The sequence below is a fragment of the Oncorhynchus keta genome, chromosome 7, assembly GCF_023373465.1.
Source record: "Oncorhynchus keta strain PuntledgeMale-10-30-2019 chromosome 7, Oket_V2, whole genome shotgun sequence".
NCBI classification, from domain to species: Eukaryota; Metazoa; Chordata; class Actinopteri; order Salmoniformes; family Salmonidae; genus Oncorhynchus; species Oncorhynchus keta.
Genome location: NC_068427.1, coordinates 18,885,539 through 18,912,115, shown reverse-complemented (window position 1 = coordinate 18,912,115; position 26,577 = coordinate 18,885,539). Strand labels below are relative to the sequence as shown.

General features: G+C 42.9%; 1 long non-coding RNA gene across 1 annotated transcript; it reads left to right on the top strand.

Annotated features, from left to right (window-relative positions):
• Positions 1–2,204: 2,204 nt before the first annotated feature.
• LOC127931074 (uncharacterized) lies at positions 2,205–4,348 on the top strand. The gene is made up of 3 exons (XR_008139693.1): positions 2,205–2,356; positions 3,923–3,987; positions 4,285–4,348. It is a non-coding gene; the product is annotated as an uncharacterized LOC127931074 (long non-coding RNA).
• Positions 4,349–26,577: the final 22,229 nt, after the last annotated feature.

Genomic DNA, 26,577 nt, shown 5'->3' with positions numbered 1-26,577 from the left:
CCTTGTATGGAACTTGATATCTCAAATGGGAAGTTTGCGATATGTTAGCGAGTCGTATTTTCAGACTTGTCTGCATTTTCCAATCGTTCATATAGCTTGGTGTGCAGAACTACAGTGCAGTGCGTTATGCCTTGGAGGCATAAGCTGGTGTCAGATTCACTGTCTAGTGAAGGACATCAATGTCACAGGTGAGATGTGATGGTGATAACCTTTCTGTTGTTTTGAGAAGCGTTGTCATGAATACAGTTTTTCTCGTCTAAAAGAGGAGTTATTGCCCTCTTTGGGAAATATGATAGTACGGTCAGTGGCAGAGATGTGCCTACGTTTGTAACAGATGGGGAAATGTAACCTCACTCCTCAGCATGAAATGTTCCCATTCCCGTCACCGAGTTGCTAGCTTTTTGGTGGTGCGACTGGGTAACAGAACTACACAGGAGGGCGGTCACCTACAGGAGGGTTAAAGTTAGAGACACGTGTTTGCGGGGCAGAGGTCCTTGGATAGGGTCTTGGTGTGAGCTGGAGAGGGAGGAAGTGGTACGGTTGGTAAGCACAGTGATGTCCGCTACACGTGCGTGTCCAGAGCAGACTTGGTTCCGGTGGACCTTCTGGTTGACCAGACGACAACGGCTTCTGTTTGAGTCACAGCACAAGCCTGTCTAGCACCTGTCTCACTCCACTTTGTATGTGTGTGTCTATGTCTGCACCACTATTTAGTGTGTGTGTGTGTGTGTGTGTGTGTGTGTGTGTGTGTGTGTGTGTGTGTGTGTGTGTGTGTCTGTGCATTGCGTCAAAACGTCAGCTACTTTTACGTCTCCGAAATAAATGTCAATCTGTAGACTTTGGGGGATCCTGGTTCTTTTTCCGCGACTGTCACCATGCTGTGTCCTGGAGTAAGAGTGTTTATTTTTGACAATGAAACCACTCTGTCATTTGGAGACCCAGACCAAAGATCGTCAGAGGTCTGACCCGGATGTATCATGTTTCTCCACCACAGTTCTACCAGTGGTCCGTTGGTCAAGTGAGCCACTCAGTTGTTGTACCACTAACAGAGAGATACTGTAGCCTGTCTTAGACAAACCAAAATAGTCACACACCAGTGACTCATGATTTTGTGTTTTGTTCAGAGGGCACAGTGACCATTACTAACAAGTAGTTTAGCTTTCAAACTGTAACACTGTGTGTGTGTGTGTGTGTGTGTGTGTGTGTGTGTGTGTGTGTGTGTGTGTGTGTGTGTGTGTGTGTGTGTGTGTGTGTGTGTGTGTGTGTGTGTTCCACCATTGGGCCCCCCAATGGTGGAACAAACTCCCTCACGACGCCAGGACAGCGGAGTCAATCACCACCTTCCGGAGACACCTGAAACCCCACCTCTTCAAGGAATACCTAGGATAGGGTAAGTAATCCTTCTCACCCCCCTTCTCACCCCCCCAACAAGATTTAGATGCAAGTGGCTGTTCCACTGGTTGTCATAAGGTGTATGCACCAATTTGTAAGTCGCTCTGGATAAGAGCGTCTGCTAAATGACTTAAATGTAAATGTAAATGTGTGCGTCAGTGGTCCACTGTTATACAGTCACAAAATGTTTTGCATGTCAGCAGTCAAGTTTTTCAAATCACTTGATTTGTTTTGCATCATGTGACACTTTGCTTCTTGATTGTCCGATATATTAACTCTGCTGACATGTAAAACATTTTGGGGCCATATCAACAGTGGACTAATGAAACAAATACAAAGACTCACGGTCTCGCTCTCACATGCTCTTTGTGGCAGAGAGAATAGGGGACATGGCAGTGAAGGTTTGCAACGGTTGCACCTGTAACCGAGTGGACCCACAGACAGCTCCATATTTTAAAACCAATGCATTGGGCAACAAGGCTGCAATCATGTTTTCACAGTAGCCAAACAACCCTTTGACCCCACAGCAGCCTGGCCCGGCCGATGAAAGGCCAAGAGAGAGCCAAAGAGGGAAACTAAAAAAAACTTTGTGGCATTTTTCCTCTCCTCTATACAGTCCACCCATCCCTCCCTCTATCCAGCAGTGCATCTCTCTCTCTGGTGTGTTAGGGCAGGTATCTCATGCCAGTTTATTTCCCACGCCAGGTGTTGAAGGGTTAACAGCGTGTGGGTGTAGTTTCGATCTGTCAGGTAGGTCAGGTTTCTGTTAACGCAACTGCATACCTACAAGTGTGTGTGTGTGTATGTGTGAACCTCTGAGCTGTACTGGGACACAAAGAACGGAATAATCCAGGAGCGTTCCTGACATTGTGGCTCAGGTAGGCAGCCACTTTGAAAAGAAATTGCCCTCGCCTCATGTGAAGCCATGTTTTTGGAACACTTCAAATGTGATGATATTTCTCAGGTGAGGCCCTGCAAACAAAGACGAGTCATTATGATGAACATAGTGCTTTTAACATACGAGTATACAACATATTACAGGTTATACACATTTCCCCCAAAACACAAACCTCTAGCAAAAGCAAACACTGCATTCAAAACCATCTTAGAGCTTTCCAAAATATGTTTTGCATCAAAATGACAGCATATGAATAGATCGGTCTACCAACAACACACTGAGGTGCTCAACACAAAACACTACTAGGAAGATCCCATCTGTCACGACTTCTGCCGAAGTCGTTGCCTCTCCTTGTTCGGGCGGTGCTCGGCGTTCGACGTCACCGGTCTTCTAGCCATCATTGATCCTTTTTTCATTGGTTTTGTCTTGTCTTCCCACACACCTGTTTTCTTATTCATTATTCATTACCTGTTGTGTATTTAACCCTCTGTTTCCCCTCATGTCTTTGTCAGAGATTGATTTGTTGTCAGTGTAGTGTGATTGTTGGTATAGGTGCGCATCGGGTCTTCGTACCCATGTTTTGTTTGTTTGTACATTTATTGTTATGGAGCATACTCTTGGAACTTTATTAAAAGACTCCATATTTACACTCCATTTGACTCTCCTGCGCCTGACTTCCATGCCACCTATTACACCTATGCGTGACACCATCAGGAGGGTTATGCCTTTTGCATTACAGTTACACTGTAGCCGGTTTGAAAGGATTGTTCCAGTAAATGTATACCTACTCAAATATACATAAACACAATACAGTAATAAACATTACTCTCCAAAATGCAGTATTTGTGAAACTTTGTGTTTTGTATGTAACACTTTCCATATCCAACAGGAGAAAACAGTCAGGGAGGCAAATGGTTTTCTGTACAACATTTGTTAATTTATTAAAGTGGCTAATTATTTAAAAACTCTGAACACAAAAAGACAAAAACACACGCAAAATATAAGAAAAAAGACATTAGGCTGCATCCTGACACTATTTTGGTCTGGCCACAGCACCTCATCTACGTCACAAGCCATGTTCTCCCTGGCTAAACAGCGGGGAAAGACACTCTTCTGGGGTGACGGATCCAGCTGCTGAAAGCCCCCACGTCAACTTCACCACATGCATCCTCCATTGCCTGGAGAAGAGGGGATGGCGGTCATACACCTTCCATCACCATGCCGAAAAAAACCCCTCTTCAATTGGGTTTAGGAACGGGGAATATGGTGGAAGGTATAGAACAATAAATTGTGGGTGGTCGATGAACCGGTTGTGGACCAGAGCAGCCCGGTGGAAACTCACGTCGTCCCAGACGCCAACATACCTGGGCTGCTCTGGTCCACCCCTCTGCTCAGCTGGAATGAGGATGCCATGTAATGTGTCCAGGAATGTGATGAGAAGGATGGTGTTGTAGGGACCAAGGTTGGCATGGTGATTGAGGACGCCTTGCTGGCTAACGACTGCGCACATGGTGATATTCCCTCCACGCTGTCCAGGGACATTCACAATGGCCAATAATGTTCTGTCCCCTTCTTTTGGATACAGTAGTTTGAAGCCAGCCTTAATGTAAATATAAATGTGCTGAATTACAGGTCCAGCTCCAAGACTCTGAAACAGACAAGACAATATGTGACATAGACCCAGAGCAGTCAATATGGTAAGGCACAATATACTGGATTACAGTACTGTAATGTGTCTATACAGTGCTGATATGATAGTAAATTCACAGTATAGTACTTACTTGCACATATTCATAGCGCTGTTCTTTAACCCGCTGAGTTTTGCTCAAATGGAGCCCTGTAGACCTGTTTCATCCGGATTCAGTTGCACTGTAAAACACGATCCAATGTAGACAAGCCTGGTGAATGTTATTGAATATTGTGTTGTCTGCAATTTCTCATTGTCTGGATTTCTCGTAGTCTAATGGTATTGTTTGCCACCACCATGTTCACAGCGGTCTCCTGTTCTGGTGTGAACAGCCCGTGCCCCAGAAGATCCACAAATATGATTGGTTACAGTAAGCTAAAATAATCTATTTTCTTTCAATATGAAATGACATTACTGTAACATTGGCCAACAATCAGAGTAACATAAGCCTACTGATGTCAGACTGCAGTATACATACATAAAGAGCATAGTGTAGATGGTAGGTAACTTGCCAGTTTTCAATTCTGAATGTACATATTATAGATGCAACTGTGTAGCGGCCCAGGTTGGGCTGAAGTCTCTGCCCAGCCTCCCTCATATTCAATCCATGGTTGAGCACATGGTGCAGAGTGTGCAGAGATGTATTTTAGGTAATGGATGTGTATGAGAATGTTAGACTTTGGTGGTGCAGTGGAAAGGTCAGAGTACCTCAACTCTGGAGCTTGTGAGTTCAAACCCCAGGTGGGTTCATACTTTAGCTGCAACACATACAATTAAACGTGAATGATTCCAAAAACTTGTTGTCACGTTTGAGGTGTTTCCAAAGTTCTCATGTGTGAAATGCTCCAAAAACTATTTTTCACATGTGAAATCATGTGGTTCAACATGTAACTAAACTGTTTCCTGCTTTGCCACTAGGTTTGTGGCCATGATAGAGATTGACCATAGAGTTATCGTCAGGAATACATTTCTAAACTTTGCTAAAAGTTGCCTGGTATCAGGTCAATAATTGTGTGGTTATCTGACAACACCAATGAAAAATTAACAGTTATCAGTGAAACTTGACATTTAAGGTCTAGATTAAATCAGATTAACCATAAACGAGATAGCCGACACCCGCATAGCTGGTGTTTTGGCAGTGTCGGAGGCGTAACTGCGTTACGGTACAGTGTTGTTCTCTGATGTATAGAAAGGTCAAAGGTACACATAAAGTACCTTCAGAGGTATGCAGGAACTCACATGGTACTGGTCGGAACCTTTTAGGATGCATTTTTCTACACAATATATTACATTTAGTGCTGTGTTTGTAACCATGTGGGATGTGGGAATTTACCAGTTGTGAAGTTGTAAATACCAATTGAATGCATTTACATGTTTTGATAGCATATTAATAGATAGCTTTTTATGAATCGTGTTTTGTTGTTGCATTTAACTGCCAAAAATGCTGTTAGTGGATTGTTCCTAGTCGTGTGTGGTAAATTCCCACTTCCCATTTGGTTATGAATGCAGCATTATGCTGCATTCATGTGATAGTCGGGACTAGGAAACTCAAAAATGTCAGACTTTCTAACTGGTAGTTAATCATGTGCCACGTTCAACGAATGAGCAAGTCGAACATTTCTGAGTTCCGACTAGCATGTGAACGCAGCTACAGTATACTCCACTTGTAGGTGGGGGCAATGTGCTGGCAGGACGGTATTGGCGGCATGGTCTAAAACATGTTGTATTTGTGCCAACTGTCAGTCGGAATGTTGTACCAGTTTAATTGGTTTTATTTTTGTGTTGATCACAGAAAGTGATTCAGTGTAGCCAAAGCAGCACTTTGTTGCTGTTCAAGCCTGTAGAGCTGATCCATTGTTTGGGAAATGGTGGCACGCAGTGTGGATGAAATGGAGAAAAAGTTGGTGAAGCAACAGCTGTGCTGGAATGCAAACAATATAGGCGTCAGTTCTGATGGTATGGAGCGAGAGGATGAGGGTCAAGGACCGGAATGGTCGGTAGTGGAACGACATAGGAAGAAGTGAGAGATCATGATACAGAAAGCAGTGGAGCGTCTAGTAAAGAAAGCAGAAAGAGGGCCAAGGTAGGAAGCAAGAGTAGTGATGTGTTGGAGTGGAAAGTGGTGATAGTGAGGCCCTGTAACTCATGCCGTAGAGAACGAGGTAGGTGACGTGAAATTAGCTCGGTTCATTGGAAATGGTAGATTGTTAATATTGTGTCGTAGTCATGCGCAGCAAGAGAAGATTCTGAAAATGCAAAAGCTTAATGGGAAGTGGTGTGGTAGAAATTAGGGATTTACTTGGTTTAAAATGTTATTTTCATGTTTGTACAGAATTGGCCAGATCATGATTGATTGTACATTCCAGCACAATAGGTGGCAGCATGCACTTAAACGATCGTTTGCGGACCACCCTGATATCATAGAAGAAGAAAAAGATCAAGATTAAGCACCTCTTTTGACACTATCAGTTCTGCAATCTTTGCAATGTGAAGAGGTTGCTGTCCGTTTTCCGGTAGCTTAATGGCAGCTGTTTCATGAGAAGTTAATGTTTCATTTACAATAACTTACTGTCAACTACTTGCAAGTGGGAATTCTAAAATTCACAGTAACTTAACATAGCTAATCCATCACACACACACATTGGCCTGATGGTCTGGTAGGAAAGTGAGTATTACACTGACGTGGTGACTAGCTGGAAATGAAAAATGGTATGTCTATTCTGTGGTACATGCACTTATGCCAGCCTTTAACAAGGCTGCAGAACTGACAGTTTTTTTAATGAATAGAATACAACAGAGCACATAACTGGGATGACCTCCCTCTCATGGGAGACCAAAAAGATTGCTAGTGACAGAACGTGTCCTGTAGGTTACTGGCAATGCTATTCCAGTAAATTGTGAATTTTACAATTAACTTACAAACTACTAGTTTCCAGAGAGGACCATTGTGGTGAGTGTTCATCTTATTTAATAACAAATTCAAACTGAACACTTCAAATGACAAAACAACAAATGTGAAAGACCAAAACAGTCCTGTGTGGTGAAACAGACACGGAAACAATCACCCACAAAACAACAGTGAAACCCAGGCTACCTAAGTATGATTCTCAATCAGAGACTAACGACACCTGCCTCTGATTGAGAACCATACTAGGCCGAACACAGAAAAACAACCTAGACACACAAAACATAGAATGCCCACCCAACTCACGTCCTGACCAACTAAAACAAACAATTAACACAATAACTAGGGTCAGAACGTGACATGGTTGCTATTAACTTACTGGGAAATGCACAATAACCTCTATATTAAGACACTACACCACACAATGACATTCTAGATGATTCTGTGCTTCCAACTTTGTGGCAACAGTTTGGTGAAGGCCCATTCCTGTTTCAGCATGACAATGCCCCCGTCCCCAAAGCGAGGTCCATACAGAAATTGTCAAGATTGGTATGGAAGAACTTGACTGACCTGCACAGAGCCCTGACCTCAACTCCATCAAACACCTTTGGGATGAATTGGAATGCAGACTGCGAACCCGACCTCACTGATGCTCTTGTGGATGAATGGAAGCAAGTCCCTGCAGCAATGTTCCAACATATAGTGGAAACCCTTCCCAGAAGAGTGGAGGCTGTTATATCAGAAAAGGGGGGACCAACTCCATATTTATGCCCATGATTTTGGAATGAGATGTTCGACGAGCAGGTGTCTTTTGGTCATACATTTGGTCATGTTGTGTATTTTCCAAGCAATAAGTAAGAACCTGGTGGCACTGCAGAAACATTGATGTACTCTCTATCAAGAAGTTGCCGATTTAAATCTTCAAGGAATTCATATATACTCTATGATGTCAAGTGTCCTGCACTGCTAGCTTTACGTTGGTGGGGATAATTGGACAATTCTTTACTTGATTCTGGACAGCACTCAGCAAAGTGCAGAAATGCATTCTTGCCAATGTCTGTGATCATACAATATCTCTTTCATGCTCACAGATCTGTTGGTGTAGCTGCACTGTAGCAGGATATTTCAGGTTTCTAGCGACAGAGGCTGGCCTCTGAGTTCCTATCCCTTCTAAGTCCCAATTGTGGTCACTATACAAGATCTTTCAGTAACTTAAATCAGAGTACAGCAAAAGACTCTCATTTTATGGAAATAACACCTTCAAGTTGTTGTATATATTTGCTTTATTTTACTGCAACTTCAGGCAAAATGCAGAAGTGTGTTCTTGGCAATAAACATATAGCCAATCTCCATTATTTCCACTGACCTGGTGGCACAGCAGGAACTTCAAGTACTGTAGCTAGCAACCAACAGGTGAGGACTTCAAATCCTGAGGCAGGGTGATTCCCAAGTAATCAAGACACAGCATCATAGTGTCCTTTCACATGAATTCATGAATTTAGCTATAAAATACAGTATCATATTCATAGTATCACATGTTGAAATTTTGCCTCCCCATGTTGTCCCATTTATTTCACATGAGATTGTGTTTTAACGTGCTCACATGTTGTCACGTGTAGTTTCATGCTATCACAATTTGAGATTTTGCATCCCCATATTGTCACATTTATTTCACATTAATTTCACATAAGGTCATGTTCTTACACGTGCTCACATGTTGTCAGGTGTAGTTTTATGTTATCACGTTGCTTCACATGTTATCATATTAACTTCAAATTAAATCACATGCGATCATATGACATCATGCGAGATCACCTGTTCATATGTGAAATTCATGAGTTTTTTTCCATAAGGGCTCCATCAGCCAATCTAATATCTGCCAAACATTCACAATGCAATTCTACGCTGGACACACACCTTGTTTAATCCCTTGCATGGAGGGTGGCTGTGTGGGCAAATGCTATTTAAACAAAGCGGGGTCTTGATGTCGGTCTACCAGGGGCCAGGGCAGTGTGTGTATGTGCATTTCTCTATCTCTATCTGTGTGTGTCTTGTGGAGTCTCTCTGGGCCTGGGAACAATAGTCCTTTAGAATGTGAGGTCACTGGTGCGCTGACCCCTGCCAAATAGTAGCCATGTTCTGGCATTCCGGGCCTAATTGGCACTTTGAGGCTGTGGTGGAGCTCAAAGGACAAACAGGAAATGTCCCCGGGGTAATTGGTTATATATTAGCCACAGCCATTCTCCCCCATTTCAATGATGGAACATTCCTCAGTGACACTTAGGTAGATGGGGCTGGGATTCCACAGGCTTGGGGGAGCAGGAGAGCGGGAGAGAGTGGGAGATAGGATGAGAGAGGATAAGAGACCCTGCTGAAAAAAAACAGCATAGTCCAGCATAGGCCTTCATTGTGTTTTTACTGGTGACCAGCCTTCATTGTGTCTCTCTGGTGACCAGCCTTCATTGTGTTTCTCTGGTGACCAGCCTTCATTGTGTTTCTCTGGTGACCAACCTTCATTGTGTTTCTCTGGTGACCAGCCTTCATTGTGTTTCTCTGGTGACCAGCCTTCATTGTGTTTCTCTGGTGACCAGCCTTCATTGTGTTTCTCTGGTGACCAGCTTTCATTGTGTTTTAGCTGGTGGCCAGCCTTCATTGTGTTTTAGCTGATGACCAGCCGTCGTTGTGTTTTAGCTGGTGACCAGCCGTCGTTGTGTTTTAGCTGGTAACCAGCCGTCGTTGTGTTTTAGCTGGTGACCAGCCTTCATTGTGTTTTAGCTGATGACCAGCCGTCGTTGTGTTTTAGCTGGTGACCAGCCATCGTTGTGTTTTAGCTGGTGACCAGCCTTCATTGTGTTTCTCTGGTGACCAGCCGTCGTTGTGTTTTAGCTGGAGGCCAGCCTTCATTGTGTTTTAGCTGGTGGCCAGCCTTCATTGTGTTTTAGCTGGTGACCAGCCTTCATTGTGTTCTAGCTGGTGGCCAGCCTTCGTTGTGTTTTAGCTGGTGGCCAGCCTTCATTGTGTTTTAGCTGGTGGCCAGCCTTCATTGTGTTTTAGCTGGTGGCCAGCCTTCGTTGTGTTTTAGCTGGTGGCCAGCCTTCGTTGTGTTTTAGCTGGTGGCCAGCCTTCGTTGTGTTTTAGCTGGTGACCAGCCTTCGTTGTGTTTTAGCTGGTGGCCAGCCTTCATTGTGTTTTAGCTGGTGGCCAGCCTTCATTGGGTTTTAGCTGGTGGCCAGCCTTTGTTGTGTTTCTCTGGTGACCAGCCTTCATTGTGTTTTAGCTGGTGACCAGCCTTCATTGTGTTTTAGCTGGTGGCCAGCCTTCATTGTGTTTTAGCTGGTGGCCAGCCTTCGTTGTGTTTTAGCTGGTGGCCAGCCTTCGTTGTGTTTTAGCTGGTGGCCAGCCTTCATTGTGTTTTAGCTGGTGGCCAGCCTTCATTGTGTTTTAGCTGGTGGCCAGCTTTCGTTGTGTTTTAGCTGGTGGCCAGCCTTCGTTGTGTTTTAGCTGGTGGCCAGCCTTCGTTGTGTTTTAGCTGGTGACCAGCCTTCGTTGTGTTTTAGCTGGTGGCCAGCCTTCATTGTGTTTCTCTGGTGACCAGCCTTCATTGTGTTTCTCTGGTGACCAGCCTTCATTGTGTTTCTCTGGTGACCAGCCTTCATTGTGTTTTAGCTGGTGACCAGCTTTCATTGTGTTTTAGCTGGTGGCCAGCCTTCATTGTGTTTTAGCTGATGACCAGCCGTCGTTGTGTTTTAGCTGGTGACCAGCCTTCATTGTGTTTTAGCTGGTGGCCAGCCTTCATTGTGTTTTAGCTGGTGGCCAGCCTTCATTGTGTTTTAGCTGGTGGCCAGCCTTCGTTGTGTTTCTCTGGTGACCAGCCTTCATTGTGTTTCTCTGGTGACCAGCCTTCATTGTGTTTCTCTGGTGACCAGCCTTCATTGTGTTTCTCTGGTGACCAGCCTTCATTGTGTTTTAGCTGGTGACCAGCTTTCATTGTGTTTTAGCTGGTGGCCAGCCTTCATTGTGTTTTAGCTGATGACCAGCCGTCGTTGTGTTTTAGCTGGTGACCAGCCGTCGTTGTGTTTTAGCTGGTGACCAGCCGTCGTTGTGTTTTAGCACCATAATTCTTTGGACAGTGACCATTTTGACAATGAGAGTGAAGTGCAGACTTTCAGCTTACATTTGAGGTTTAGAAATGACAGCACCTTTTGTACATGGACCCCCCCATTTTAATCATTTTAAGGTACTACAAGTATTTGTTGAATTGGCTTCACAGATGTGTGTCGTTAGGCACTGTATTCATTTGTGTCGTTAGTGAAAGCTGACAGTGCTGCACTTCACCCTCATTGTCATTGTATCCTTTCAAATTCAAAGTGCTAGAGTACAGAACTGGTATTGAATGTGTTACTGTCTGTCACCTTGATTACTCAAAATTGTCTCGACCTGTGCACCTACATTGTAAACTTTCATTCATAGGCTAGGTTGTAGCAACCTCATGATGGGTACAGGGAACATTTTAGTATAATGTAGTAGCCTAAATCTATTGATGTTACATTGAGCTGGGTTAATGGATATGAATGACAGTCATCCAATATGCTGTAATAGAAATAGAACCTGTCATTGGTTCTACCTGGAACCAGAGGGTTCTTCATTAGAGGGTTCTAAATGGAACTCAAAAGGCTCCCCCTACCTTACAAGTACAAATTTAACAACACTATCAACAAGGCAGGTCCTACAGGCTCTCTAGTTTTGTTGCACCTGGATTCTTGTGTGGTCAAGTACCAACAAAGAGGGACCTCGGAAAATTACAATTGGCTCAGTACAAGGCAGCACAGCTGGCCCTTAGATGTACACAGAGAGCTAACATTAATAATATGCATATATATCTCTCATGGCTCAAAGTGGATGAGAGATTGACTTCATCACTACTTGTTTTTGTAAGAAGTGTTGACATGCTGAATGCACTGAGGTGTCTGTTAAAACTACTAGCACACAGCTCGGACACCCATGTGTCCCATGCATACTGCACAAGACAGGCCACCAAAAGTCTCTTCCCAGTCCCCAAGTCCAGAACAGACTATGGGAGACGCACAGTACTACATAGAGCCATGGCTACATGGAACTCTATTCCACATCAGGCAACTGATGCAAGAAGTAGAATCAGATTTTTAAAAATGGATAAAAATACAACTTATGGAACAGCGGGACTGTGAAAAGACACACACACAGGCACAGACACACACACACATAAGACGCACACGTTGACATGAGTTATGTACTGTAGATATGTGATAGTATAGTAATGGCCTGAGGGAACAGACTTGTGTTGTGAAATGTAATGTCATGTAGTATTTTAAGTTGTATATACTGTAACTGCCTTAATGTTGCTGGACTCCAGGAAGACCACAGGTAATCCGGATCCTTACTAAATACAGCGGGTTTTATGTGGTACCCAAAATGGTTCCGCCATAGTGACAAATGACACAATGTCTATTGGTTGTAATCTTTTAACAATCTTTGTCACACCTGCAGGAGATGCAGGTTGCGGGTAACTGGAAGGTTGTGAGTTCAAATCCCAAGTGAGGTTGACTCCCAAGTAATCAGAATTCTGCTGCTCTGCAAAACCATGCCCAGCATTATCATATTTCCCAGCAGGCTCTAATGCTATTATATATTTTTGAATTGTTTGTTTCAATATCTGGGTTTTTGCATGTACAGTATATAGATTGATTCATTAATAAATACATGTATGTTATGCTACACAAAGATAAATACCAAACATGTTTTAAAGTAATCCAATCTGTTAGTTGGACTTATTGCACCCGTTACTGAAATGGTTGTTCCAGTTTAAATGATTTATCTAATTTATCTTTCTAACCCTGGCAGGCATCCCATTTTGTCTGGATTCCAATAGAAATTAAACATCACTTTGCAAACCAGCATAATGTGACTTGATGCTGGTTTTGCTTATGCTGGTCACTAGTGTCTAACGAGAAAGACACAACCAAGGCTGGTCACCAGAGAAAAACACAACCAAGGCTGGTCACCAGAGAAAAACACAACCAAGGCTGGTCACCAGAGAAAAACACAACCAAGGCTGGTCACCAGAGAAAAACACAACCAAGGCTGGTCTACCAGCGAAAAAACAACGAAAGCTGGTCACCAGTGAAAGTACAATGAAAGCTGTTCTGCTAGCATAACCAGCTAGACCAGGGGTGGGCAACTCCAGTCCTCGAGGGCCTGATTGGTGTGTCACACTTCTTCTCCATCCCTAGAAAACACAGCTGATTAATAAAATTGCATTTTAAACTGAAGATCATGATGATGATTATTGGAGTCAGGTGTGTTAGCTGGGACTGGGGCAAAACTGTGACACCAATCAGGCCCTCGAGGACTGGAATAGCCCACCCTTGATGCTAGACCATGCTGGTCAGCCAGCATAACCAGCTAGGCCATCTTGAAATGTATGCTGGTCTATGCAGGGGAGTTTTCAGCAGGGGAGGGGGGAGAAGAGGATGAAGAGAAGGAGAGAGGGAAGAGTGGGACAGAGGGAGAGGAAGAGAGAGGAAATGAGGATGAGAAGGGGAGACATGCAGATGATGAGAAAGTGGAGGAGAAAGTGGAGAGGGGGGAGAATTGGCAGAGGAACTTAAGGGGGAGGAAGAGAGGCGGAGAGAATATCATTTGTTTTCGAAGGGGAGGGTGGTGGTATCTAAAGGGTGACATAGTGTGTGTGTTATTTAGAAGAGGTGTCAAATCAGTAGCTTGACCTTTGAACTGGGCTGCTGCATGAAGACCTCACCCCATGCCCCAGTGTGTGTGTGGGAGGAGCTGGTGGGAGGAGCTATAGGCTGGAATGTAATAAATGGAGCGGTATCAAACACATCAAACATATGGAAACCATGTTTGACTCCATTCCATTAATTCCATTTCAGCCACTACAATGAGCCCATCCTCCTATAGCTACTCCCACCAGCCTCCATTGTGTGTTTGTATGCGTCATATGAGACTGCTGAAGGGTGGGCTGCTTATACTAATGTCCAGAACGGAGCAAATGGAATGGCATCAAACACATGGAAATCATGCGTCTGATCGATACCATTCCACCGATTCTGCTCCAGCCATTATCACGAACCCATCCTTTTCTAAGGTGCCACCAACCTCATGTGGTGTGCGTGTATGTGTGTGTTTCATCCTAGACAGAGAAACATTCTCCCTAGTGATATATGATATATCCCTCCTTCCCTCTCAGAGGTCTGGAGTTGTCATATTGGAATCCTCTCCAGGTTAGAGTCAACATACCTCTAACACAACCCTGCAGTTGTCCTCCATAGCAGTGGGTTCTTGAGCATTCTAGCAGATCTTATCTTGGGCCCTGCCATTTCAACACAAACCGCTTGTTTCAGTAGTTTATGTAACACAGACCTGGTGGGAATAGAGAGTGGTGCACGCACCTAAGCACGCACGCACACACATTCCTTGGTATGTGACCTGAGGGAAGCTCAAAAAGCCGCCCATCATGTCATAAAGTGAACAGAAGTTGTCATATTCCCTCTTTGTCAGACCATTAAATCCTGGAAGAGACATGGGAACCACATTATGCAGGACCAACCACAGTCTCACCAAGTCCTAACCCATCTCCTGGATCAGCTTGGAGAGGATAAGTCTGGACAGAGTGGAAAGGAATAATGGATATAACTGACTGTAACTGTCTCACCTGTTCAGTGTTTCCATGCATGAGACTTAACTCTCATGCATGGAAGAGAAACAATTATTGTCTATCAATAATGACAAATTAGTTGGTGCTGACAACTTGGATGGAAAATTACTGAGAATTCTAGCGGACTATATTGCCACTCCTATTTGCCATCTATTCAATCTAAGCCTACAGGACAATGCGTGCCCTCAGGCCTAGAGGGAAGCAAAAGTCATTCCACTCAAATTTGTTTTATGTTTGACCAGATACGATGCTATTTCACTGACTTTTAGCACAATTATAGGGAAGGAAACTCAATATGTACGAGCACAGACACAAATGACTTATGATTGGCTGGAATAAATCGTTAATAAGATTTTGGGAGTTGTTTTTTTAGACTTCAGTGCAGGTTTTGACATTGTCGATCACAGTCTGAATTAACATATGTGTTACAGCTTTATGTCCTCTGACATCAAATCAAATCAAACATTGTTTGTCACATACGCCGAATACAACAGGTGTTGACCTTACAGTGAAATGCTGACTTACCAAGCCCTTAACCAACAATGCAGTTTTAAGAAAATACCAACAAAAAAAAAGTAAGAGATGAAATACAAATCATTAAGAAGCAGCAGTAAATAACAATAGCGGGGCTATATACAAGTGGTACCGGTACAGAGTCGGCAGGGTAGCCTAGTGGTTAGAGCATTGGACTAGTAACCGAAAGGTTGCAAGTTCAAATCCCTGAGCTGACAAGGTACAAAATCTGTCATTCTGCCCCTGAACAGGCAGTTAACCCACTGTTCCTAGGCTGTCATTGAAAATAAGAAGTTGTTCTTAACTGACTTGCTAAATGTACACAGAGGTGCTAATTTCAATAACATTAAAGTCAATCTCTCCTGGCTCAAAGTAGAGGAGACATAGACTGCATCACTACTCTGTGAGAGGTATTGGCATGTTGAAAGCACCAGATTATGTCTGTTCAGACTGATAACACACAGCTCCGACACCCAACAAGACATGCCACCAGGGGTCTCTTCACAGTCCTCAAGTCCAAAACAAACTCTGGGAGGCGCACAGGTACTACATAGAGCCATGACTACATGGAACTCTCTTCCACATTCCACTAGTAACTCAAGCGAGCAGTCAAATTCTATTTAAAAAACACCTCACGGCACAACGTGGACTATGAAGAGACGCGCGCACACACACACTTTTCCCCGCCCAGCCAACGTCTCCAGTGTATCTGTGTGTGTGTGTGTGTGTGTGTGTGTGTGCATGTGTCAGATCACTTGCATAAGTGTGTGTAGTCCCCATGTCGAGACCTTGGGAAACATTTAGTCTCAGCCTATCAGATCACTCTGATTGATCACACGGCCTAGAGCTATTTTTACTCTGAAAAAACAAGCATGTGAAATGGGTTGTTTGACCAAAGTCTAATTTCCAGGTCATTTACACGCCACAAGACGTTGTTAGTGGGCTGAGCTAATGAGTGTGTTAACTTGTGGGTTCTCAGACATGGCTACTCATCACGCATGGTGGTTCACTTTCATTACACTAGCAGTGATCTGAGCAGAGCGTAGAACCACTCCGAGGAAGTTCTATTGTGATCAAAAGCATGGTAAAACTGGAAGTTGCATGGATCTGAGTGTGTGGACGGCGGCTTCTTCCTATTGTTTAGTCACGTGTCTTCCTGCATTATAGCTACAGTACTTTGAAAGGGTATGCAGCATATTTCCCAAAAAACATTTTTTACAGATGAACTCTAACCATGTGAAGAGCTGAGTCACAAGCCACAGACAATCACAGGCATGCTTTTTGTTAAGTACCACCACTCAACCCTGGGGTTCACCTTTTAGTGGTATTTCAAGGAATGCACCCCTGTTCAACACTGTGATAACCCAGGATGTGATTCAACACGTCCTGTTTATCTCTCAATAACAGCCAATGTGAGTGTGTGTGTGTGTGTGTGTGTGTGTGTGTGTGTGTGTGTGTGTGTGTGTGTGTGTGTGTGTGTGTGTGTGTGTGTGTGTGTGTGTGTGTGTGTGTGTGTGTGTGTGTGTGTGTGTGTGTGAGCCCGTGTGTGTGTGTGAGCCCGTGTGTGTGTGGGTGGTTGGAGAAATATGTGGGAAAACAATAGAAAAACCATGTTTGTTTATGTGGGTGGAGGGCAGCTTAAGAGATATCCACAATGATTTTGAATGGCTTCAGCATTACTCATGGTTCGTCCAACAGAGGTAGTTTACAATGACAACTCTATAAGGTTCATTGAATATGTCGTAGTGGAGGAGATTTAGTGAACCACACTGGCGTGATCAGTAACCTTGCCTCACACCCTGTAACTTTTATTAGCTCCCAGAGCTAGCCTTTATCTCAGTGACACGATCTTGGGGAAGATGGGTAATGTGGGTTTCATATCTGGTCGGTATCACACAGAATAATGATGATGATGATCATGATGACGAGGATGCATTGTATTTAGATTTTGTTCATGTCTAAAAGTGCTTGTAAGGGAGTAACTCGTGTCACCCAAATGTGTAGGAGATATATCTATATCACACATATAAATGATCTCAACCAGTCTAACAGTATAATCTTACTCTTATCATATAAATGTTTAAAATAGGACTAACTGAATGGTATACCTGAATATTGTAATACTGTGTGTGAGGGTTCATAGTGACCCACCTAAGTCAATTGATTCATGAATTGCCCTTCTCCCATACCCTTTAATTCTGTGTTCCTTTGTGACTCATTTGTGTACAGGTAGTCCAGAAAAGCCACATCCCTGATTGGTAGATGAGTGGCAAACCTGATTAGAAGCACCTGGTGCTCATCAGTTGTTCCCTATAAATGCTGTTTACATTCTAAATCAAATGATAGAAAGCTGTAGAAAGTTGCAAAGCTGAAATGGCTGTATATGTATATTTTTGAGTGTGGACCCATTACACGTTTTGGTTGTTCATAGGAACCAGACTATTCTGTTACATGTATTTGTATTACTTCTGAGTATTTTGTCATTTGAATTACACTTGGCTGAACTACACTCCAATGTATTTTGTATTTACAAAATACTTTTCTATACCATTTTTTACAGCGGTTCACATTTTGTGGCCCCAATTCACCAAGCATTGGTATCAAAAGTCTGATGGCACTAGGGTGTGATAAGAGCGTGCTGCTAAATTAACTAATTATAAATGTATATGTACAAATGTTGATGAATACTTTGTTGAGGGAAAATGTACTTGAGATGAATAAATGAACTGTAAGTCGCTAAGGATAAAAACGTCTGCTAAATTACAAACATTTAAATATAAAAGGGAACATAATATGCGTGAGGAGTATTATTCCGCCCCGAAACCAGGCAAATAATAATACCCAGTGTGCATTGCAGTTTATTTTGGTGTTTTCTTTTTCTCATATACATTTAGGTCATTTAGCAGACACTCTTATCCAGAATGACTTGCTTAACTGACATAGATAAACAACAATATATCACAGTCTTAGCAAGAAATGTTTTTGTAACTGTAACAGAATATGTTTCTGTTCCGGCTGGCTACCTGCAAATATAGTTTGAAATACATTTTAATTATACATTTCATTTAAAAACATGACAAAATGCAAGTATTTACCAAATACAAGTATTTCGTAGTTTATACAGGTATTTTGTAGTTTATTTTGATGCATTTCATCTTTTTGGTATTTTGTTATTTTTGCCCATCCCTGATAGGGTGGGACACATGAAGCCATTTGGTGAACAGCAACGCCACCATCAGGTCAGTCTTGGAATGACACCCATAACAGCTCTCCTTCAGATTTGACCACAGCAACTTTTGACCACAACAAAAACACTCGTGCCCGTAGGCACTCCTGTTGATCTGAAACTATTGTGTGAGTGTAAGTAATGGTGCAAATCCACCCAGTTTATGAAGGATGGGTGACGCACTTACAGTTGCTCTTATCTAATGCTCTGAGTCCCTGGGGGCTAGAGGTCAATTTGAAATTCAGAAAAGTGTTTGTTAAGGTCTTCCTCTGGTGAAGACAATTTTCCAGAGCTCATAATCATAATTCAAATGAAATCAACTGTATTGCCATTCCCAGTCTACCTCTGTTCTCTCCTCCTCCCTCACTCTCCCCTCCAGCAGTGTGTCTATGAGAGAGATGACTGTTATTCTAGCAGACGTGTGCTAACATGGACGGAGAGAGTAAATTGCGGTTTCCTAACGATGATCTGTGGGAGCTTTAAAATGCCTCCTAGCCTAATCTTCACCTCTTCATAGACATACAGTGACACACACCCAGCAATTTAAACAGACTGTAACTGTAGTTACAGTATATTACTACAAAAGCAGAAGATGACAGAGAATAGTTAATTGATCCCCATAGGGTAAATGAGTAGAAACAGACAGGCAGGCAGGCAGGCAGGCAGGCAGGCAGGCAGGCAGACAGACAGACAGACAGACAGACAGACAGACAGACAGACAGACAGACAGACAGACAGACAGACAGACAGACAGGCAGGCAGGCAGGCAGGCAGGCAGGCAGGCTACTGATGGCTAGTGGAACAGTGTTAGAATGAAGCCTTACCGCTGCTGGCTGCTCTGTAACCTGTACAATAGAATGGCTCACCCAATGGGAACTCAGAAGTGGCACCCTTGCCTAATCCTTATGGGACATTGCAGGGAAAGGATTCAGGCCACTGGCATCTCTAAACCACTAGATGGCAGAATCCTCTCATTTACATGTGCTCTTTCTTGATTCATATCAATCAGATGGCCTGATTCAGACCTGACTCAAATAGACTAATGTCAAATACTTGTGAATGGAGCCATGACCATATTACCTCTACCTATCTTGCCATTCGCTATCTCCCTTACCTACAGCATCTGAGGGGGTATAGGAGTCAGAGGAAGTGGCTATAGGGGCCGACATGGAATCGGATGGGAGTAACAGGAATGCTTGTGAATGAAGTAACCAAGAGATGGCAAGGTTGTATACATCTGCTGTTGAGAGTGTATGAACCTCACTTGCTCAGGTCACATGGGAGAGCCAATAGATAGAGCGAGCCTTTAGAAATCATGTTTTTTTTATACTTGTCTGCCTGTGTGTGGGTGTTTGTGTGTTCTGTCCCGGTTTGTTTGTCTCTGTGGCTCTTCTCCGTTTTATTTTCAACAAGTTTTGACCTCGTCATCCTAGCGATACATTCCTGTGGTAATAGTGTCTCTAAAAAGAAACAACTGTCTTCAAAGATTCCGTTTCTCCCAAATGGGGAAAAAAATGTACCTGGTACAGAAATTCTAACCTTTGAACATTACACTGGGTTTTCTTAGTTTTATGTTTATTCTGGCTTAGAGTAAAAATGTCAACATTGTCACAACATTCAAAAAGTATTTTGGATCACCCACGTAATTTAATTTAATTTAATTTGGGCACGCCACGTAATTACAACATGAATAATTGGGTAATATTTGTTTGAGTCGTTGATCATTGAGAATACAACCTATATATACAACCCACTCAAAAAGACAGCCAAAAATTAGTTGCATTTTCAATGTTTTATCACTATGCTTTCAACATTTAAAAACATAACCAAATGACAATGAAAAAAACAACGTCTGATTTTTGGTTTAGTTGTCACCCAAATGCAGTAATTGCTCCCGAGGGGATGGCTGACGTTTTACGGGCTTCTGACCAACTGTGCTATTTTGTTAGTTATTTTCGCATTATTTGTAACGTATTTTGTACATAATGTTGCTGCTACTGTCTCTTATGATCGAAAAGAGCTTCTTGACATCAGAACAGCGATTACTCACCTCATTTTCTTTAACGAGTCCGACGCAAAGGCCAATATGTCTCCGTCTAACCCCTAAATGGACAAATATTGTACCATCCAGGTGTGCAAAGCTCTTAGAGACTTACCCAGAAAGACTTACAGCTGTAATCACTGCCAAAGGTCTAAGTCGCTCTGGATAAGAGCGTCTGCTAAATGCCTTAAATGTACAAATGTAAATGTAACATGTATTGACTCTAGGGTGTGAATACTTATGTAAATAAGATATTTCTGTATTTCAGTTTCAATAAACATGTTTTCACTTTGTTATTATGGAGTATTGTGTGTAGATGGGTGAGATAAAAAACATTGAATCAATTTTGAATTCAGGCTGTAACACAACAAAATGTGGAATAAGTCAAGGGGTATGAATACTTTCTGAAGGCATTGTATATCATGCTTTTTTAATGACTATCTCAGAATGTGTACTGTATATATTATAGAGTAAAGTCTTTTTGGGAGCCCAGATCATTTATTTATAAATCCCATCATTGGACGGTTCGGTAGTTGTGTTTCCCAAGGGAAAACCTACACATTACTAGTTGCTTGGTAATGTGTATGTGTCTTCCAAATCTTGGAATGTTCTCAAACTACTATTGTCAAGTGGGAAAAAAATGATATCATATATTTTTTAAGATAAATAAAATAACTAAAATATAGTCATTGGATAAGTATTCAGCTCCCTGAGTCAATACATGTTAGAAGCACCTTTGGCAGCAATTACAGCTGTAAGACTTCTTGGGTCTCATAAGAGCAATGCACACCTGTATTGTGCAGTATTTGCTCATTATTCTTTTCAAAATTCTTCAAGCTCTGTCAAGATGTTGGGGATCATGGCTAGACAGCAATTTTCAAGTCTTGCCATAGTATTCCAAGCATATTTAAGTCAGAACTGTAACTTGGACACTTCACAACATTCACTGTCTTCTTGGTAGGCCACTATTATTGTCATGCTGAAAGGGGAATTCCTATCCAGTGTCTGGTGCAAAGCAGACTGAAGCTAATTTTGTTTGAGGATTTTGCCTGTGCTTAAAACCTTTACAGGATCGATTTCCGAGCCTTGGGACGGTTGCACTAACATAGGCTAATGTGATTAGCATGAGGGTGTAAGAAACAAAAAAAATCCCAGGACATAGACATATCTGATATGGGCAAAAAATATTTTAATTATTGTTAATCTAACTGCAATGTCCAATTTACAGTAGCTATTACAGTGAAATAATACCATGCTATTGGTTGAGGAGAGCGCACAGTTATGAACTTGAAAATGTATGAATAAACCAATTAGGAACATTTGGGCAGTCTTGATACAACATTTTGAATAGATATGCAATAGTTAATTGGATCACTCTAAAACATTGCATATACACTGCTGTCATCTAGTGGCCAAAGTCTAAATTGAGCCTGGGCTAGAATAATTCCTTATGGCCTTTCTCTTGCGTTTCAAAGATGATGGTACAAAAAATATACTGTATACAAAAAAACAGTTCTTTCTTTCATTGTATTATCTTTTAACAGATTTTATTTATTTATTTAACCTTTATTTAACCAGGTAGGCTAGTTGAGAACAAGTTCTCATTTACAACTGCGACCTGGCCAAGAGAAAGCAAAGCAGTGCGACACTAACAACAACACAGAGTCACACATGGAATAAACAAACATACAGTCAATAACACAATAGAAAAAAAAGTCTATATACATTGTGTGCAAATAAGGTAAGATAAGGGACGTAACGCAATAAATAGGCCATAGTGGCGAAATAATTATAATTTAGCAATTAAACACTGGAGTGATATATGTGCAGAAGATGAATGTGCTTGTAGAGATACTGGGGTGCAAAGGAGCAACAAAAAAAACAGTATGGGGATGAGGTACTTGCATGGGCTATTTACAGATGGGCTATGTACAGGTGCAGTGATCTGTGAGCTGCTCTGACAGCTGGTGCTTAAAGTTAGTGAGGAAGATATGAGTCTCCAACTTCAGTGATTTTTGCAATTTGTTCCAGTCATTGGCAGCAGAGAACTGGAAGGAAAGGCGACTAAAAGAGGAATTGGCTTTGGGGGGTGACCAGTGAAATATACCTGCTGGAGCGTGTGCTATGGTTGGGTGCTGCTATGGTAACCAATGAGCTGGGATAAGGCGGGGCTTTACCTAAAGACTTATAGATGACCTGGGTTTGGCGATGATTACGAAGCTAGGGCCAGCCAACGAGATTATACTTGTCGCAGTGGTGAGTAGTATATGGGGCTTTGGTGGTAAAACAGATGGCACATCCAATTTGCTGAGTAGAGTGTTGGAGGCTATTTTGTAAATGATATCTCTGAAGTCAAGGATTGGTAGGATAGTCAGTTTTACGAGGGTATGTTTGGCAGCATGAATGAAGGATGCTTTGTTGCGAAATAGGAAGCCGATTCTAGATTTAATTTTGGATTTGAGATGCTTAATGTGAGTCTGGAAAGACAGTTTACAGTCTAACCAGACACTTAGGTATTTGTAGATGTCCACATATTCTACGTCAGAACTGTCCAGAATAGTGATGCTGGACGGGGCAGGTGCTGGAAGTGATCGGTTGAAGAGCATGCATTTCGTTTTACTTGCATTTAAGAATAGTTGGAGGCCACGGAAGGAGAGTTGTACAGCATTGAAGCTTGTCTGGAGGTTAATTAACAGTGTCCAAAGAAGGGCCATATGTATACAGAATGGTATCGCCTGCAAAGAGGTGGATCAGAGAATCACCAGCAGCAAGAGCGACATCATTGATGTTTACAGAGAAAATAGTTTGCCCGAGAATTAAACCCTGTGGCACCCCCATAGAGACTGCCAGAGGTCCGGACAACAGGCCCTCCGACTCTGTCTGAGTAGTAGTTGGTGAACCAGGCGAGGCAGTCATTTGAGAAACCAAGGCTGTTGAGTCTGCCGATAAGAATGTGGTGATTGACAGAGTCAAAAGCCGTGGCCAGGTCGATAAATACAGCTGCATAGTATTGTCTCTTATCGATGGAGGTTATGATATCGTTTAGGACCTTGAGCGTGGCTGCGGTGCACCAATGACCAGCTCGGAAACCAGATTGAATAGCGGAGAAGGTACGGTGGGATTCAAAATGGTCGGTGATCTGTTTGTTTACTTGGCTTTCGAAGCCCATAGAAAGGATAGATATAAGTCTGTAGTAGTTTGGGTCTAGAGAGTCTCCACCTCTGAAGAGCGGGATGACCGCGGCAGCTTTCCAATCTTTGGGGATCTCAGACGATACGAAAGAGAGGTTGAACAGGCTAGTAATAGGGGTCGCAACAATTCCAGCTGATAATTTTGGAAAGAGAGGGTCCAGATTGTCTAGCCCTGCTGATTTGTAGGGGTCCAGAATTTGCAGCTCTTTCAGAACATCAGCTATCTGGATTTGGGTGAAGGAGAAATGGGGGAGGGTTGGGAAAGTTGCTGTGGTGGGTGCAGGGCTGTTGACCGGGGTAGGGGTGGCCAGGTGGAAAGCAGCCGTAGAAAAATGCTTATTGAAATTCTAAATTATTGTGGCTTTATCGTTGGTGACAGTGTTTCCTAGCCTCCCAGAACTTTTTGGAGTTTGTGCTGCAGGATGCACATTTCTGTTTGAAAAAGCTAGCCTTCGCTTTCCTAACTGCCTGTGTATATTGGTTCCTAACTTCCCTGAAAAGTTGCGTATCGCGGGGGCTAACTGCTAATGCAGTACGCCACAGGATGTTTTTTGCTGGTCAAGGGCAGTTAGGTCTGTAGTGAACCACGTTCTATATCTGTTCCTGGTTCTATCTTTTTTGAATGGGGAATGATTATTTAAGATTGTGAGGAAAGCACTTTAAAGAATAACCAGGCATCTTCTACTGACGGAATGAGGTCAATATCCTTCCAGGATACCCGGGCCAGGTCAATTAGAAAAGCCTGCTCGCTGAAGTGTTTTAGGGAGCGTTTGACAGTGATGAGGGGTGGTCGTTTGACCGCAGACCCATTACTTACGCAAGCAATTAGGCAGTGATCACTGAGATCCTAGTTGAAGATATCAGAGGTGTATTTTGAGGGCAGGTTAGTTAGGATGATATGAGGTTGCCTGTGTTTACGGATTTGGGGTTGTACCTGGTAGGTTCCATGATAATTTGTGTGAGATTGAAGGCATCAAGCTTAGATTGTAGGATGGTTGGAGTGTTAAGCATGTCCCAGTATAGGTCACCTAACAGCACGAGCTCTGAAGATAGATGGGAGCAATCAATTCACATATGCTGTCCAGGGCACAGCTGGAGGCAGAAGATGGTTTATAGCAAGCGACAATGGTGAGAGACTTGTTTCTGAAAGGTGGATTTTTAAAAGTAGAAGCTCAAATTGTTTGGGCACAGACCTGGATAGTAAGATAGAACTCTGCAGGCTGTCTCTGCAGTAGATTGCAACACCGCCCCATTTGGCAGTTCTATCTTGTCGGAAAATGTTATATTTAGGGATGGAAATTTCATGGTTTTTGGTTGCCTTCCTAAGCCAGGATTCAGACACGGGTAGGACATCCGGGTTGGCAGAGTGTGCTAAAGCAGTGAATAAAACAAACTTAGGGAGGAGGCTTCTGATGTTAACATGCATGAAACCAAGGCTTTTACGGTTACAGAAGTCAACAAATGAGAGCGCCTGGGGAATGTGAGTGGAGCTAGGCACTGCAGGGCCTGGATTAACCTCTACATCACCAGAGGAGCAGAGGAGTAGGAAAAGGTTACGGCTAAAGGCTATAAGAACTGGCCGTCTAGTACATTCGGAACAGAGAGTAAAAGGAGCAGGTTTCTGGGTGCGGTAGAATATATTCAATGCATAATGTACAGACAAAGATATGGTAGGATATTGATTACAGTTGAGGTAAACCTAGGCATTGAGTGACGATGAGAGAGGTATTGTCTCTAGACACATCAATTACACCAGGTGAGGTCACGCATGTGTGGGAGGAGGGACAAGAGGGTTAGCTGAGGCATATTGAGCAGGGCTGGAGGCTCTACAGTGAAATAAGACAATAATCACTAGCCAAAAGCATATTGACAGTAGGGAGTGGCATGCTTAGCCGAGTGATCATAAGGGTCCAGTGAGTAGCTGGGCGGGTTGGAGACATGGCGATTCAGACAGCTAGCGGGCTGGAGCTAGCAGGCTAGCAGAAGGGCATTAGAGGGACGTCGCGATGGAAGAAGTCTGTTGTAGCCCCCTCGTGTGGTTACGTCTGCAGACTAGTTGTGATGGATCAGTTGGGGTCCGTGTAGTAAAAGGGTCCAGGCCAATTGGCAAAATAGGTATAGTAGCCAAAGAAATTGGCTGATGGACCTATTCAGCTAACTGTCCGCTATGCTCTAGACAGCTAGCGGGCCGTGGCTAGCAGGCTAACAGATGGGCATTCAGGGGACTTCGCAATAGAGGAGCTTGTTGAAAAAAACCCTCGGCCGATTTATGTCGGTAGTCCAGTCGTGACGGATCGGCGGGGCTCTGTATCGGCAATAAATGGGGTCCAGGCCAATTGGCAAAATGGGTATTGTTGTCCGGGCTTAAGGTTAGCTGATGACCGCTAGCAGTGGCTAGCTGACTACTAGCTAGTAGCTAGTTAGCTAGCTAGCTCCTGTTGGGGGTTCAGGTTCTAACGTAAAGAACATAGCAGATCCATACCACTTTGGGTGATGGAAACCTTGAGGGAGACCTGTTTGTCTTCCAGAGATTTAAGCTGGGATGGAGGTTCACCTTCCAGCAGGACAATGACCTTAAGCAACACTCGAGTAGTTTAAGGGGAAACATTTAAATGTCTTGGATGGCCTCGTCAAAGCCCAGACCTCAATCCAATTGAGAATCTGTGGTATGACTTAAATATTTCTGTACAGCAGGTAGGCATGTTGTCTAAATCAAATGACACAAACCTCCCAAAAATCCATTTTAAATCCAGGTTGTAAGGCAACAAAATAGGAAAAATGCCAAGGGGGGGAATACTTTCGCAAGCCACTGTTTTTAGCTGTGTTTGATTCACACATACAGTTGAAGTCGGAAGTTTACATACACTTAGGTTGGAATCATGAAAATTCATTTTTCAACCACTCCACAATATTTCTTGTTAACAAACTATAGTTTTGGTAAGTTGGTTAGGACATCTACTTTGTGCATGACACAAGTAATTTTTCCAACAATTGTTAACAGACAGATTAT